We start from the raw sequence: 16,382 nt of genomic DNA, 5'->3' as shown, positions 1-16,382 counted from the left end.
CCTGAGGTTTTTCTTTTTCTTTTTTTTTTTTGTTTTGATTCATTCTTCTGAAGCCTTATTGCTAAAAATATCTACAGAGGAGAAATACAGAGAAAAAGCCCAAAGCGCTGCTTCAGATCCATCATATATTTGGATTTTAAGTCTCGTTTTCTTTTGCTATGGAAGTTAACTATAAGTTTTTTCCAATGAGAACTGGATTGTATTATTCATCATTTGTTGAAAACAATTGCGTTCTCTTCATAATTCCTGCTGTTATGATTGTTTAAAAGTTTCATTTCTCTTTAGGCTTCTACCTCTTTATTGAAGAACTTAGTTTATTTAAAGTAAAAAAAAAAAAAAAAAGCTGGCAATGAATAACAATTAGAGAGTCATAAAATAATTAATAATCCCCTTCCGTTTCCCTTCCCTTCCCTTCCCCTTCCCTTCCCTTCCCTTCCCTTCCCTTCCCTTCCCTTCCCTTCCCTTTCTCTGCTGTAGGGAACCTGCTTTGGCAGGGGGGTTGGACTCAATGATCTCTGGAGGTCCTTTCCAACCCTTACGATTCTGTGATTCCTTCCTTCCTCCCTCCCTCCCTTCCATCAATCTGTCCATTCCTCCTTCTCTTCTCATGTCCTTTCTTTTTCTTTCCTTTTGCCCAAATCTTAGATTTTGTTATAATAATTGAGTTAAATAATATAATTTATTATAATAAAAGCAACAGTGTTGCACTGAAAGATCAAGTGGTCTTTCTCATATCTGTGCACAGTAAGTAATCTCATTAATAGAAGACCACAGCTAATTTTGTTCCTAGCTTTTAAATGACATACTGCATTTGTTGTACTCTTCTAGTACTATGAAAGGAAAATATTTTCCTTACTTTCTTCTGTAACCATAAACACCAGGTCTTAATATTTCTGCAAAATATACCCTGTTTTGGATGGAAATAATGAAAAAAATATGTAAAGAAGCAAAAAATAAAAGTCTGTCAGCTTGTCTGAAAGCAAATACATTAAGAAGACTCATGAATCTAAAACAACTCATTTTTAGGAAAAGAATTTTCTCCTGTTATATGTGAGTGCAACTCAGCACCTGCCTAGTTTTTTTTCTGAGAACATCCCTGCAATCTGTTTTCACTTATGTTCACTTATAAATGCAAAGTGAATTGATCCCAAACTGATAATAAACCAAGAACCAAGTTTCCTCATAGTATTTGCCATTTGTATTAAACACACCAGAAATTTTTCAACCTTTTGGTTTGCTTGTATTTTACACTTTAACAGTGGAAAGAGACATAAGAGCAGATGTTGGTGCACTACCCCTTGCCTTCAAAGCAGATTTAATCTTTTGTTATTGTCATTTGCAGGCTATTGTGCTCAGATAGTTACTGAGAAATTTCCTCTGCAACACTGTGAACTATGCTTTATGACAGATATTGGTGAGTGGAAATGTAATTAAATTAATCTTGATATCCATCCCCTTATGCTTTATCTACATGACAGTTTATTAAAACAGCTATAAAATAAGACTTTTTTCTTTTCTATATAATCACAGAACAAGCCTGTTCAGCCTATTTCTTGTTTGCATTTGCATTACTTGTATTGCATGCTTTTCTTGGAGTACTACAGCTATTTTACTTTCTACCTCAGATATGTCCTCTTCAAGAGGAAGTAAACTAATTTCTTGAACTCACTGATAATGATGTGCTAAGGTGGAGACCAGGAATAGTGCCTACAACAATGATTCAGTGCAGTCAAGCATCATTTTCTTTCTGGCTGCAGTATGGTTTCTTTGGATGACCTGAAGGATGGTATGTGACTATAAGTTTGTTTGTAGAACCTTATACAATCCTGATAGCTGGGCTGGTCTTGCTGGAGCATATCTATCACACACTCATGTGACGAAAAGATTAGTATTTTCCAAAATTCCTCATAAAAACATCCACTACTGTACAAGAGGATAATATATGAGGCACACCACAATCTGAACTGTTTCACCTGTTTACTTTTGAAGATTATACTCAAAGATGTCAGGCAACTTCATTTGAATGAAGCATTTCTTACTCCTCTATTTTTTTACTTAAGATATTTCTTGTGGTAGTTCATACTAAAATTCATTTTCTAAGACCTTATTTGCATTTGCCTTCTGGCTTCTCAGGAGCTCTTAATGCCAAGTTCAAATGTTGAACAGAAAAAAAGAAAACACAGAAAACCTTAATATTTTGTTCCTTGCTGTTATAGAGCAGCTCAGTTAGTCTCATTTATACTCTTATAGTAGCCTACAAAGCAGGTGGATCTTGTCTTTAACGGAAAAGTCTAGAAATGTTGCAAGAAGGAAATTTAAAAAAAAAAAAATCAGAGGTGTTTTCTTCATACTTTGCTGTTTTCCTGTTTTCTATGCCCTGTTGCAGTAATTAAATTTAAACTTTTTATATCAAATTACTCATTGTAAAACTGTTTTAATAGTCATTATTAGTCAACCTGAATTTCCTCTTTTCACTGAACATTTTCACTTAACATTTTGCTGAAAGAGAATTTATCAATGCCTGATATGAATTTTAATTATCTTACTATTCTTAATGTATTTTGAAATGAGCCACTGTAGAGGTGCAAGCTAACAACTGTTAAGGAACAGCAGTGGGTCTGGAAATAAGCATGGCTTGAAAAATCTCTTTCATTGTTTTTTATTACTTATTTAAGTGATTACATTTAAATGTCAGGGATAACTTGAATTTTGTTTAACCTTATTATTTCTTCTTTTAGAGATTCAGTACACACAAAAGCATAGATAAAAATTTAGAAGCTGTAGGGCATGTGTGTCTAAACATTTGGCTTGTCTGGTCAGCATTTAGTAAATAGAAGTTCTCTTGGGCCACATATACATAAGTTGCTCCGAAAGTACTTCCTTCTATATATTTCCTCCTATATATTTCCAAGGAAACCACAACTGATACAAAGGCCACAATAACATTATGTGATAGAGCAAATTATCAACTACAAAACACTCTTCAGCATAGTCATCACCATTGGATGTGCCTTTTTGCCAAAAGTGAATAACAGCCTTCATGTCATGCTTGTAAAAATCTTAACAACCATTTTGAACATGACTTGTCTTTCTCTTCTGCATGGAGGAATTCAGTGATGATCATAACAATATGCACCACTGAAGGTGACCCACTGTCACCACTGCTGAAGCTGGGCAGAAAAAAACCGGATGAGGTTTAACAAAAGCAAGTGTAGAGTCTTGCATCTGGGGAGGAATAATTGCATGCACCAGTACAGGTTGGGGGATGACCTGCTGGAGGGGAGCTCTGCGGAAAGGGACCTGGGTGTCCTGGTGGATGACAGGTTGGCCATGAGCCAGCAGTGTGCCCTTGTGGCCAAAAAGGCCAATGGCTTACTGGGGTGCATTAAAAAGAGCGTGGCCAGCAGGTCAAAGGAGGTGATCCTCCCCCTCTACTCTGCCCTGGTAAGACCTCATCTGGAGTACTGCGTCCAGTTCTGGGCTCCCCACTACAAAAAAGACAGGGATCTCTTGGAAAGAGTCCAGCGGAGGGCCACAAAGATGGTGAAGGGCCTGGAGCATCTCCCCTATGAGGAAAGGCTGAGTGAACTGGGTCTGTTCAGCCTTGAGAAAAGGAGACTGAGAGGGGACCTGATCCAGGTCTATAAATATCTAAGGTGTGGGGGGCAGAATGGCGAGGCCGGACTCTTTTCAGTGGTGAGTGGAGACAGGACAAGGGGAAACGGCTGGAAACTGCAGCATAGGAAGTTCCGCACAAACATGCGCAAGAACTTCTTTACAGTGAGGTGACGGAGCACTGGAACAGGCTGCCCAGGGAGGTGGTGGAGTCTCCTTCTCTGGAGATGTTCAAGACCTGCCTGGATGCCTACCTGTGCTACCTGGTGTAGGGAACCTGCTTTGGCAGGGGGGTTGGACTCGATGATCTCAGGAGGTCCCTTCCAACCCCTACAATTCTGTGATTCTGTGATTCTGTGATTCTGTGATCCTCTGGTTAGTCAACAGAAACACTCAGCAAGCATTGATAAACTTCAGTGGCTGCAATTCTTTTCCTCCTGGAGGAATTCAGTGCAATATCATTGTTTCATACTCACTTCCATGTCAGATGCCATTCTGTCTGACTGTCCCTCTGCTGCTATCTGTCACACAGAAACAGCATGTGAAAGAATACTGGTGGGAAGGTCTCTACTGCTATGTCACCAACATCTGCCTTAGAAATCATGGGCCAGCACAGTAAAATCGGAGGCATTACTTTCAAAGCAGCCCTCGTAAAAAATACAATATCCATTAATATGTAAGTAACAACACATCTAAATTTTTGGTATTTTTCTGAAAACATTAAAAAAAAGAGGAACAGAAACATAAAAGTAGTGGGATATACGACCTTGCTTTCGTGAAACTAACACATCAGTCTAGTTCAAAGGCAGTGGCTGTAGTTCTCAGTGAGCTCTCAAGGTGTTCATGAGATAATTTTGATGAAATTTTTCTCTTCCTGTACTTCATCCTTGTAAGCAGTTTCTCAAAAAAGTATGTACTGCCAAAAATCAACTACGTGATAAGGAGTGGCTGAAGCGAAGGATATTTCTCCCTGGTAAGATAGAGATTATGAAAGTCTTCACTGGCAAGGGCTCTAGCCACACTGCAGAAAGCGTAGGTAAAAACTGGGAGAAGGAAGATCTGCCTGCTGTAGATCAAGACCTTCTGAAGAACTTGATGGTGCACCTGAAGAACCCAATGAGATCCATTCTCAGGTTCTAAGGGAACTGTCGAATGAAGTTACCAATTATTTATCATATTTGAAAGGTCAAGGCAGTTTGGTGAAGATTCCACTGACTGGAAAAGAGGAAACATAAGCCTCATTTTCAAGAAGGGAACAGTGAAGATCCAGGGACTACAGGCCAGACCATCTCAACTCTGTATCTAGCAAGATCGTGGAGGAAATCCTCTTTAAGGCCCTACTGAAGCACATGGATAATAAAGAGGACATGATGGGTGGTAAACAACATGGCTTCACTAAGGGCAAATAGTGTCTGACAAACTTGGTGGCCTTTTATGATGGAGTTACAGCAACAGTGAATAAAGGAAGAGCAACTTATGTCATCTACTTAGACTTGTGCAAAGAATTTGACACTGCTTTGCATGGCATCCTGGTCACCAAATTGGAGAAAAATGGATTTGATGGATGGACCACTGGCTGGACAGTGAACTGGCTGGATGGTTGCACTAATAATTGAAGTCAATGGCTAAATATCCATGTGAAGACCTATGATGAGTGATGTTGCTTAGGGATCAGTGCTGAGACTGGGGTTATTTAATGAGGTGAAATGGCTTTAGACTGGAAGAAGGTAGCTTTAGGCTAATATTAGGAAGAAATTCTTTACTGTGTGGGTAGTGAGACACTGGAACAGACTGTCCAGAGAGGTTGTGGATACCCCATTTAAGAAACATTTAAGACCAGCCTAGATGGGGCTTTCAGCAACCTGGTCTAGTGGGAGTTGTCCCTTCTTATAGGAGGGGGATTAGAACTAGATGATCTTAAAGGTTTCTTCCAACTCAAACCATTCTATTGTTCTAAGATACTACGAAAGACTGTAGTAAATAAACATGGTCTGATTTTTCAGCTGAATATCTGATTGCAACTTTACACATTCCATTTGAAAACTTGCAGGTAATGCACTTGTATCAACTGAAAATTATATTGTAAACATAAGTTCATGACTTTTTTTTTTGGCAATTTTGAAACCTATACTCTTTACCAGGGTGTAAGAGTATTAAAGGAAGGTTATTGTTATTGTATTGCAGGGTGACTTCAGACTAAGTTCTGAGATTTTTTTCAATATGGTAGGAACACTATACAGCTTTGTATTTGTTTAGGATCTTTGTATTAAATGCATTGTCTCTAGTCCTTTGTGCAGTTTCATAGAAACATAAAATCATAGAATCGTTAGAGTTGATAGGGTTTTCTTTTGGTTATCCTAAACTTCTAAAGAGTCACCTCTATGTCACATCTAAATTATCTTTAAAACAGTTTTCCTCCATTTTTTCATAAGGTCATTCAAAAGTCAAATCATAGGTATCTCCTGTTTTTCATCCCTTTAGTTATATTTATCCGCTCTACGTGTGTTAGCATTTAAATAGTTTAGATGAAGGCGTGGTTTTTTTTTTTTTTTTTTTTTTTTGTTGTTGTTGTTGTTTTGTTTTGTTTTAATGTTCCTGACATAGAAATCTTGTGTCCTGAATTTAAGGATATTAGGTGCAGTGTTCACATATAAAAATATTAATAAACAAGAAATATATATCATTTTATCTATTTCCTTTTGATCCAACTGAGAAAATAATCTCTTCTACGTCATCTTTAATTGCAGATCAGCAGAGAAAATTGCAGGAAAAGTTTATTTCCTTGCCTCCATTTCACAGATGAGGGAGCCACTGCAAGGGAAAAGAGACTTACTGAGGGAAAGTAACACCTCATCCTAACCTGAGCTGACTTAGCCTAGTATTTTCAAGTGCCTGTAGGCCTCCTTCTGTCAAAACAAGTGCAACTTATTTAAAGTATAGCAGGACCCATCTGTTTAAAAGGTGATGTTTGATGTTTGTTTTTGTTTTTGTTCTCCTTTTGCCTCTAATGGCAACAGGATTAATCTTTTATTATTTTCATCTTGACAAGTAAATTTCACCAAGCATGGAAGAATCACTTCTGCAAAAAGGACAGCTTTTGCATTTCTCAGGTTTCCTTACAGAGCTGCAGAGGCATGAGAAGAATACAAGTCTATTAATTCAATCAGCAGGAAATGCATGCTCATCTGATGATAGAAGTTGCACTTTGATTATTTTCAGTGTACAGTCTCTTCATTGCCATAAGTGCTATGTCTTTTCATGAACACGTAGGGAAAGAAAGTGGGAAAAAAGTATAGCGTTTGGTGTTAAATAAGCCTGCCAATGGCTTATGGGCTGTTTCAGCCTGGATCTGTGACTAGCAGGGTGGAGGGATTTGCGAATCCACACCTCCAGAAAGGGGAAACAGGGGACCCTGAATAATTAAAAACAGTGGCAACAATGTGAGGAGAAACAAACTAATTTACTAAATATGGTATCGGAATGCAAGATAACACACCATAATACAATATAGTTAGAATTGAAGCTAATAAATCAAATATAATGAGAGTGTCTGAGAACTGAAGGCCTCACCATAACGTTGATGTGAGATGCGCAGTCAGGTCAAGCTGCAAGGAGGAGAGCCTGATAATTGGAAAGAGGGACATCAGGTGACAAACTGAGACCCTATATCTGTTCCCCCTAAGCAGAAACGGTAACAGAACAGTGAACAATCTTCTGGGAATGTAGTAGTTCTCATCTGCTGGACAGGTGCCTGGAACTGGAGTATTAACACTTTAACTCCCAGTGCTCTATATGATGTTATGATGTGGAATACTGATAACCAAAAATCTTAAAACCATGACAAAGTCAAATGCTAAATTTTGCAAAATATGAAGACTATGAACATGAATTCTGAGATATTTAGCTGTAAGGCAAGGGGGTCTTTCCAATAGACTGCACACTGTGAACGGCACGACACATGCAAAACTAAAAATCTGAGCAACTTTTTATATTTTGTTTGTATTTCTTGAGCAGCAACAAAGGTCCTGAAACAATAACATTATTGAGAAAATTCTAAAATATGTCTTGAGTACAAAAGCTAAATCTCAAACTGATTTACATTACTGTAACTTGTAAGCCCAATGTTCTCACAAAGCTGCAGAATAGAATTATAAACAGTGCTCCCTTGGTAGAAATGAAGATCATTTCAGTTTCTTGTTTTATACCTGAATCTCTTAAAACTGACTTCTAACTTCTATGTCACTGCAGCCTGAGCAAGACTTATAAGATTGTTTTTCCTTCTTTCAGGATAAAAGTAAATTAAACCAAAGCCGAAGTAACTTTTATTTATTTAGGAGTCAAGTAGCTAGAGATCAGCCCTACAAAAAGGGACCTAGGGCTGCAGGTGACAGCAGTGCTGTGGCAGCCGAGAGGGCAAAATGCATTTTTGGGTGCATTAAACACACCCGGACAGTCAAAAGAAGTGATTTTTCCATTATGTTTAGCACCAGTGCAAAACTGACCTTGTATACTTCATGCAGTTCTGAATTGCACTATGTAATATGAATGTTAAGATCTTTGAAGACTCCAGAAGAGGAAGCAAAGCTGCCAGAAGTAAGGCACATCCTGTGCAGACAGGCTTAGGGCACTCATGCTGTCCAGTCTGGAGAAGAGGAGGCCAAGAGGTGATCTCACTAATCTCTGCAGCTCCCTGAAAAGGGAAGCAGAGTGAGATTTTACTTCTGGGCACCAGTGACAGGATGTGAACAGTAGAGAGCTGTGCCAGGGGAGGGTCAGTCTGGGCTTTGGGAAACACTTCTGTACTGTGAGAGTACTGGAATATGCTTCCTAGAGGGGTGGTGAAGGCCCATTTCTTGTCAATTTTCAGAAGGCACTGGGATAATGGATGCAGTCACAAGCTTTCACTTTTGGTTAGCCCTGAAATGCTCAGAGAGTTAGATCAGATGGACTTTGTTGTAGGTTCCTTCTAATGGAAATCATATTCTACTCTATTCTACTCTACTCTGCTCTATTCTACTCTACTTTACTCTACTCTACTCTACTTTACTCTACTCTGCTCTATTCTACTCTACTCTACTCCATTTATATATTTTATTGAGTGAGACCTTGTGAAAGGAGAATCAAATTTCATGTGCTAGTCATATTTTCTCTTTGTTTTTCCAAATTGTTGTCTCATTGATAATTATTTCCCTTATGAATCATGTCTTGAGCTACAGAATATGTTTACGCACATGTTAATGCTATTTAAAGAGCTGTAAAGAAGAAAAGTAAGGCTAAGTTGTATCTGTTTATAGCTTCCTAATAAGAAAAAAATGGTTGTGTCATATAACAATAACAAAGCCCATTTCTGTCATAAAATGAAAAAATATATACACTGGCATATTTCCAGAGGAGAAAAGCTTGAAAGTAACCTTAGAACTCTTACAGATAACTACGATAGGAGAAGAAATAGAAAGATGTGATTTATCACTTCGTGTTATTATAGATGCTATAATATAGACATACATATTTGGTAGAGTTAATGGACAAAAAAGGGACATTTCTAGATCACAGTATATTTTATCTTAAAATAGATTTCTAAAATAGATCAAATAAATTGTGCCTATTTCTTCTGGACAACTGTAAAGGGAGTCCAGATAACTAGCTCTAATGTAGATGTCTGCATTATGGATGTCTGACATTAGGAGAGATGGACTGACTTTTTACAAGGTCACACAGTATATATTGAAGACTGAGCCAGGACTGTGCACCTTCTCCATCATCCTCTACAACATGCTATGTGTTTTTTGTGTTCTTCTTTCTTTTTTTTTTTTTTTTTATTATTCAAAATTATTAATCGCAATGTGAACAATTTATATGTTTTTGTGTTACTTGGATTGAATAAAGCTTATGTTGATGTGTATTTCCAAGTTCCCAGATTGATATCCTATGTAATAACTGGATACATGCTTTTGGCTGCACTCTGAATCCTTCACTGTCATGTAATGTCAGTCATCATGCCATAAATAGAACAGGCAGCAAGGAAATAAGATTAGTGTCTTTTTTTTCTGTATGCCTCTTGTAATGTCTTTTTCTTCACTAGTTTGTGACTATTTTTCTTCGTTCAAGGGAATACAGTCTGATTCATAATTCATTATATCTACTAACAGAGAGTTATCTTTTGGCTTAATTCAAATTCTGTCATTGTTCTGGCTCACAAGATGAAGTAATTTTAACTCATTGGGAGAAATTAGGTCCACCTGTAATAAAGAGAAAGGGAGAAGAAAATAGGAGAGAAATTTCACATAATATGTTAATAAATAAAATAATAATAAAATAACCTTTGTTACGATTGACAGTTTCTTACTTATACACGATAATTTTACTGCTTTAAAAAAAAAAAATATTTCTAGACTACAGCTGTATTAGTATGCAGAAGCCCATGCATTCAAAGAAAATCAGACTGGATAATTCTGATGTATTGAGTTGCTTCTTTAGAACTTGTTAGTAGTTGGATGTTTTATTTTTCCACTTTATTCTTAGAAAGAATTTTACTACTTTTTTCCATTAAGAACTATTCTGAAGTTGATGAGCTTGTTTTTGATTACGCTTTTAAAAGAATACGTAGCTAGATAGATCCTTGGATTTTTTCATGCATAGTTACAACATTACATGGTTTATTTGCTTTCTGGTTACATGAATGCTCCTAATATACTTTGCAGTGTTCATGTGTGATTCAGTCATGGAGTATATATAGGTGTAAGGGAAAAATCTTGAAATGAGGCTACAAATTATTTTCAGACAAAGATTCTGTCTGAACTAAAAATATGTTTTCCTCTCAAGATTCTATATGAAAAGTCTGAAAGAAAATTTGAATGTTTCCGTAGAGAATAGATTAATTAAAAATATCACATTATGACTTTAAACCACAAGAAAGTTCACAAAATCACTGAAGAGTTGAGATACTAGGTGATTTCTGGAGGTCTTCTCATCAACTCCCACACTGTTCAAGCAGTGACATCCGGAGTAGGTTGCTCAGGCCCATATCCAAGCAGCTTTTGAAGATCTTGTCTGGCCAGCATGTGCCAGTGCTCCATCACCCACAAGGAACAAAATTACCTGCTCTTGGTCAAATAGAACCTTCAGTATTTCAGTTTGTGTTCATTGACTCCACTAAGGACAGCCTGGCTTTGTCTTCTTTTGTCCTACCTTCAAATATTTATAGACATCAATGGTATCCTCCAAAGGCTTCTCTAGGAAGAAAAGTCCCAACTCTCACACTGTTTCCAAATAGTAAATGTAGTCCAGTTCCTTGCTCATCTTCATGGTCCTTTGCTGGACTCTCTCAAGTATGTCCGTGTCCTTTGCATTCCAGGGGGATATAGCTCCAGGGGGAACTATATACAGTATACCTTATGTGATCTCATCAGTGCTGAGTGGAGGTAGAGGATCACAGCCCTTAACAATGTGTTGCCTAATGCAGTCAAGAATACAGATAACTTTATTTGCAGAAAGAGTTGAATCATGTTCAATCTCTTTTAATTCCCCTGGGAAATGTTCCTCTTCCAGGTGCAGAACTTTGCCACGCTCCTTATTAAACATCATGAAGTACAAATTAGCCCATCTTTCCAGCTTGTTGAGATCCCTCTTGATGGCATCTTGACCCTCTGTTGTATTCCCCACACTCTCAATTTTCTGTCAGCAATATTGTTGAAGGTACTCTTTGCCTCTCTTCATACATACTTCTCAGTGTCTAGTGGTTCTGGCTATTCAGCTGTTTTCAATCTACCTCACTATCTGCTCATTAAACCCATAATTCATCACCCTCTCTGTTAGGATCTTATGCAAACCAGGTTAAAAAACTTTATGGAACTCCTGGTAGGTAATATCCACTTTTTCCTTCATCTACCAAACCAATCTCATGCATGAATTAACAGAAGGAAACAGTGGACATCATCTGAAATGATAGTCTAAGTTAGTGCTTGTCGTCTACTTAAGGAAAGGAAACAGCAACTTGGGCTTTGTCTACACATCCCTGGTAGTATGGTACTAGCTATGGTACATGTGCACTGTGGTGCCTCAGATACTGCTAAATATCTGGCTTGTCTATGCAGAGACCTAATTCCCGCTGAAGACTGAATCTGTCCATGTAACCTTACGCTTTAGAGATCTAGTGCTCGACATTCTAAGCTGGTGCTGGGTGATCCTTATCTTTGCTGCTGGGTGTGGCTTTTTGAAAAATATTTTTTCCCTTCTGCTGTTTAAGCTAATGCATTGCAAATAGTATTTCTCTGTCACTCTACTAATGCTTGAGCTCTTCATTTCAGAAGGATGCAAATTACAGTTTGTAAACTATCACATCTAGCCAGTATTACTCATCAGGGCCCTTGTGATGAAAGCTTTTATTTTTTTATCATACTTTCTAACACTCACCACAGTAGTGCTAGCTTATTGAACACATGATAATCTGGAACAGGATTGCAATTAACAGTCACTGAACCTTATGTTGTAAGCACAGTTATATAGGAAACACTACAAACGTAGAGCACATAAATACCAGAAATCTTTAGTTCAAACATCTTATCATTACAGTTTCCACTTATGTGTCTTTGTAGGCTTTTCCTCTTATCATTATTCTGAGGAGATAGCCATAATAGAGATAGCCACATAATTTCTATAAGAGAGTTCATATGAAAGGAAGCTTTTTGTATTTCTTAAATTTCTGACAAAGCACAAATTCAAAGAGTTTATTTTGATAATAGAAAAAGAACCACACAAAAACAAAAAACCTGGCAACAAAAAAAGAAAATCAAAGCCAAACAAATCCCCGGATCAACCATCCAACCAGCCAAAAGCAGTGGAAGACTTGAAAGGAGAAAGAAAGAAAGAAAGAAAGAACAGTGGTCTTTGAATAAGTGACAGCATGGCCAGGCTGGAAAAATTCAAAATTTTTGGAGGCACAATATTCTGAGGCACAAAAGCAATTCAGGAGACTGGAAGGTTCTAAATACCAAACATTAATTATCTGTAGTACTAATGGTTTCCTACCAGGACTGTTGCAAGTTCACTTCTACTTTGTGTGTGTACAATGACAACCACTTTGACTGATTTTCATTTTTTCTTGTTGAAATTCTTTTTGAGTATTTTATAACAGTAAAAAGATGGGATATACAGTAATTATAGGTATATAGTAACTAGCTGTTATACTAATACACAGCAGCAGTAAACCAAAATGTTTGAAAGTGAAATATAGTAATCCATTAGCCTAATACATTTGCTAAATGACTGAGCAAGTGACTTTCAGAAACTGTTTCTTTGCATCTATTCCTAGTTTTGAAGAACATATCCCCACCTGTCTCCACACTTTTTACATAGACAGAGCACATTAGTAATATATATATATATATTTTTTACATTTCCTCTTCTTCTCTCATGTTTTGGATCAAAACAGTTAAAATGTTGCTCTGTTTAAAATGTATGCATATAATTCATTATTGTTCACTATTCACTGGTCCTATATTTATATCTATACTATAGTTTTCTATTTGCCAATTTTACAAGTATAGAATTTGTGCTGTATGACAACAGGGAGCCATGCAGTCTTATATACCTGCTTTTCCAAACAGCTACATATAGATGGCTAAGCTAACATTTAGCTGTTAGTCATTTTCATAAAGGTAGGATCAGTGAAAAACAGCACCAGATTACATGGAGCTAGAGAACAATTCTATTAATTATAACAATTAATAGGTCTTGGCATTATAGTATGTTGTTTCCAGTTTCAAAGGGATGACAAATTATAGTTTTCCATTCTGGAGCCTACGTGATTTATTCATAGTACGTTACTACTTTCCAACACATTGTCATTTTTCTGTACTTTTTGTTCCCAATACGAGTTTTGTAAAATCTAAAACTATGTTGGTATAGATATCAGTACATAGACATTCATAGTACACATGAATTTTTCAATAAGACATTAAATGAAATGACACTAACTTCTCAAAGCAGAGGTGGTTATATACATTATAAATGCAGTGATTTGTTATGCAGCCAATATAAAAATAATTCTATAGGTGTTTGATATTCTACAAGAAAAAAATTAAATTTAAATTAATTTAAAATTCACCCAGAAAGAAAATCTTCTTCAATTTCTAGAGAAGTAATTTGAAATACAGTGAGAATTTGTTATCTTTTTAAATAATATATTTGTTAAATTATTTAACATTCAGATGTTATTATTAGGCTTGCAGCCATCAAATCCCATTGATATAACCTGAACTGTAATTGTAAATAGAGTTTGGGTTAAGATCAGCCCAGGATGCAAAACCTCTTTTCAGTCTTGACTGAGAATCTGAACTAGAAATACTATCCATATTAGGTTGCAACTTTTTTTCTTATCTCCATCACTGTGTGTTGTATCACATTGTTAGGGCTGCAAATACTAATTAAAACCAGAAAACATTACTAATATCTGAGTCACATTTTGTAATTAATTTCTCAAAAATAATACTTCTCTCTTGCTGATCCCTCCCTGATTTATGACAGTCTAAGATTACATGTAGATCATATTACATTAATAGAATGAAAGATGGAAAAGAGATTAGTTAACAAGAAAATATAAGAAAATATGCTGAGATAGGCTTTCAAAATAACATGAAATTAATATTTTCAAATCATTGTGAAACATATGCATGAGGTGTGACAATTTTTTTTTAAAGAACCACAGTCAAAGTCTGCAACTTACACAAAGGCATTAAGAACTATTTGAAAATTGGTATGAAAGTCCTGCTAGCTTTACATCTGAGAAATTTTTAAGCTGTAGCCTTGTAGCCTTGCATTATCTGAAATGATTAGTAGCAACTTCTAGGAAAAAGTTAGCAAATAACACATGCACAATTTCCAAAACACCTAGCCTCAAAGGATAAAGTCATTAAACTTGTTTAAATCTTTGGAAAAACATCTTTTGACTAGAGAAAAGCCAAGATTCAGAGTTGATAGTTTAAATATGTCCATTCTGATTAAGTATTAAAGGGTAAATGCAGTGCTAGCTGGAAGCCTGATCACAGTCATAAATATTTAGGTAGTCCTTTGTATTTCCCATCAAAGGGGAAAAAAACAACACAGAAGGACAAAACTAGATGGTAATGAAAGTCCAGCTGTGTCTAATGTGCTGGAAGGTTACAAGAGACTTTATTTCAGAAGGAACTAGAGGATATAGCTCGAGAATATATGTAAAAAAGTACTATTCAACAGTTCAAATTCAGATTAAGTGCTTAAGTACAGCTGTTAATTTTAGAAATCTTATGAAAGGCAGCATTTCCCCATTTTTGTTTTGTTTGCTTCTTGGGACGAGAACTTGGCATTCAAGCTGATGTTGCACTGCCTCTCAGGCCATCTCTTCTGTATCTGTCATGATCACTTAACAACCATTTGGGCAACTGTCTTCACTGGGGCTATATTATTTTGTAGTCTATGTGTCATTTTTTCTCACAACAAATTCTCCAAATTTGATTCCCCCAAAAGACAGTCTTGTTTTATCTATCTATCTATCTATCTATCTATCTATCTATCTATCTATCCGTCTATCTGTCTATCTGTCTATCCATCTATCCGTCTATCCATCTATCCATCTATCCATTTATTTACTTGTTTGTTTGTTTGTTTGTTTGTTTAGAAACAAACTTGTTTGGCCATTTTTTATTTTCATCTTATTCAAAGATAATCTCAAAACCTCATGGTGTGAATGTAGATAGGTAGCTAGATGTACTGTAATTCAGAGATCATAGAATGGAGAGATGTTTGCAGTCTTTCACTAACTGGAATCTTAAAGATGCTCTGTAGCTTAGCATTTTCAATTCTAGAATAGTTACTTTAGCATCTGAGATCAGATACTATACTATACAGCAGTGTGTTAAATAGGATATTTTCTATGCTTCTTCGGTGAAATGTGTAAAACTGAAGGAAGAAATTACACCCTCTACTATTATTATGCATTTCTTTTTTCTCTATATATTTTTTTTCTTATTTTCTTTTCCTTTCCTCTGAGTTAAAAGTAATGCAAAAGTAGAAATAATGCTTTTTTCCCCTTCTTGATGACATAAATCTTGATGTTTTATTATGAATGTTTTCTTCTGAAGAGCTTGTTCTATAGTATGAGAAGGACCTTTTGGTTAGCCTTGAAGTGCTCAGAGTTGGACCGGATGGACTTTGTTGCAGGTATCTTCTATGGAAATATTCTGTTGTATATACAAGGTTGCTCCAAATGTAATGCCTCTTATTTTACTATGTTGGCCTCAACATCAGAGGTGGATCTCATTGGTATGGCAGTAGTGCATGAACCTTCCCAGCAATATTCAATTACATTTTGTTGTCATGCAACAGATGGCAGCAGATGGGCAGTCTGACAAAATAGCATCTTACATGGAAGTACAAATGAAGCAATGGTGTGTAATTGAACTTCTGCATGCAGAAGAAATGGCACTGATTGACATTCATTGACACTTTCTGAACATTTCTGGAGATCATCCAGTGGATGTGAGCACAGCGAAGTACTAAGTGGTGAGTTCCAGCAGTATCAACAGTGATGTGAAAAACAAGCTACATTTCAGATTGCCATGCACACAGCTGTCACACCAAAAAATGAATAGCTTAATAATGTATTCATCCAAGTAAATTGGTTAATTGGTGGTGACTGTGTTGAAAAGTAGTGTTGAAAAACAGTGACTGAAAATTTGCTCTACCAAATAGGGTTATTGTGCTCTTTGTAGCTGTTCTAATTTTCATGGAAA

This window comes from Lagopus leucura, unplaced genomic scaffold, assembly GCF_019238085.1.
Source record: "Lagopus leucura isolate 7727_CA_CO unplaced genomic scaffold, USGS_WTPT01 Super-Scaffold_810, whole genome shotgun sequence".
In the NCBI taxonomy this organism is placed as follows: domain Eukaryota; kingdom Metazoa; phylum Chordata; class Aves; order Galliformes; family Phasianidae; genus Lagopus; species Lagopus leucura.
This window is presented reverse-complemented; position numbering follows the sequence as displayed.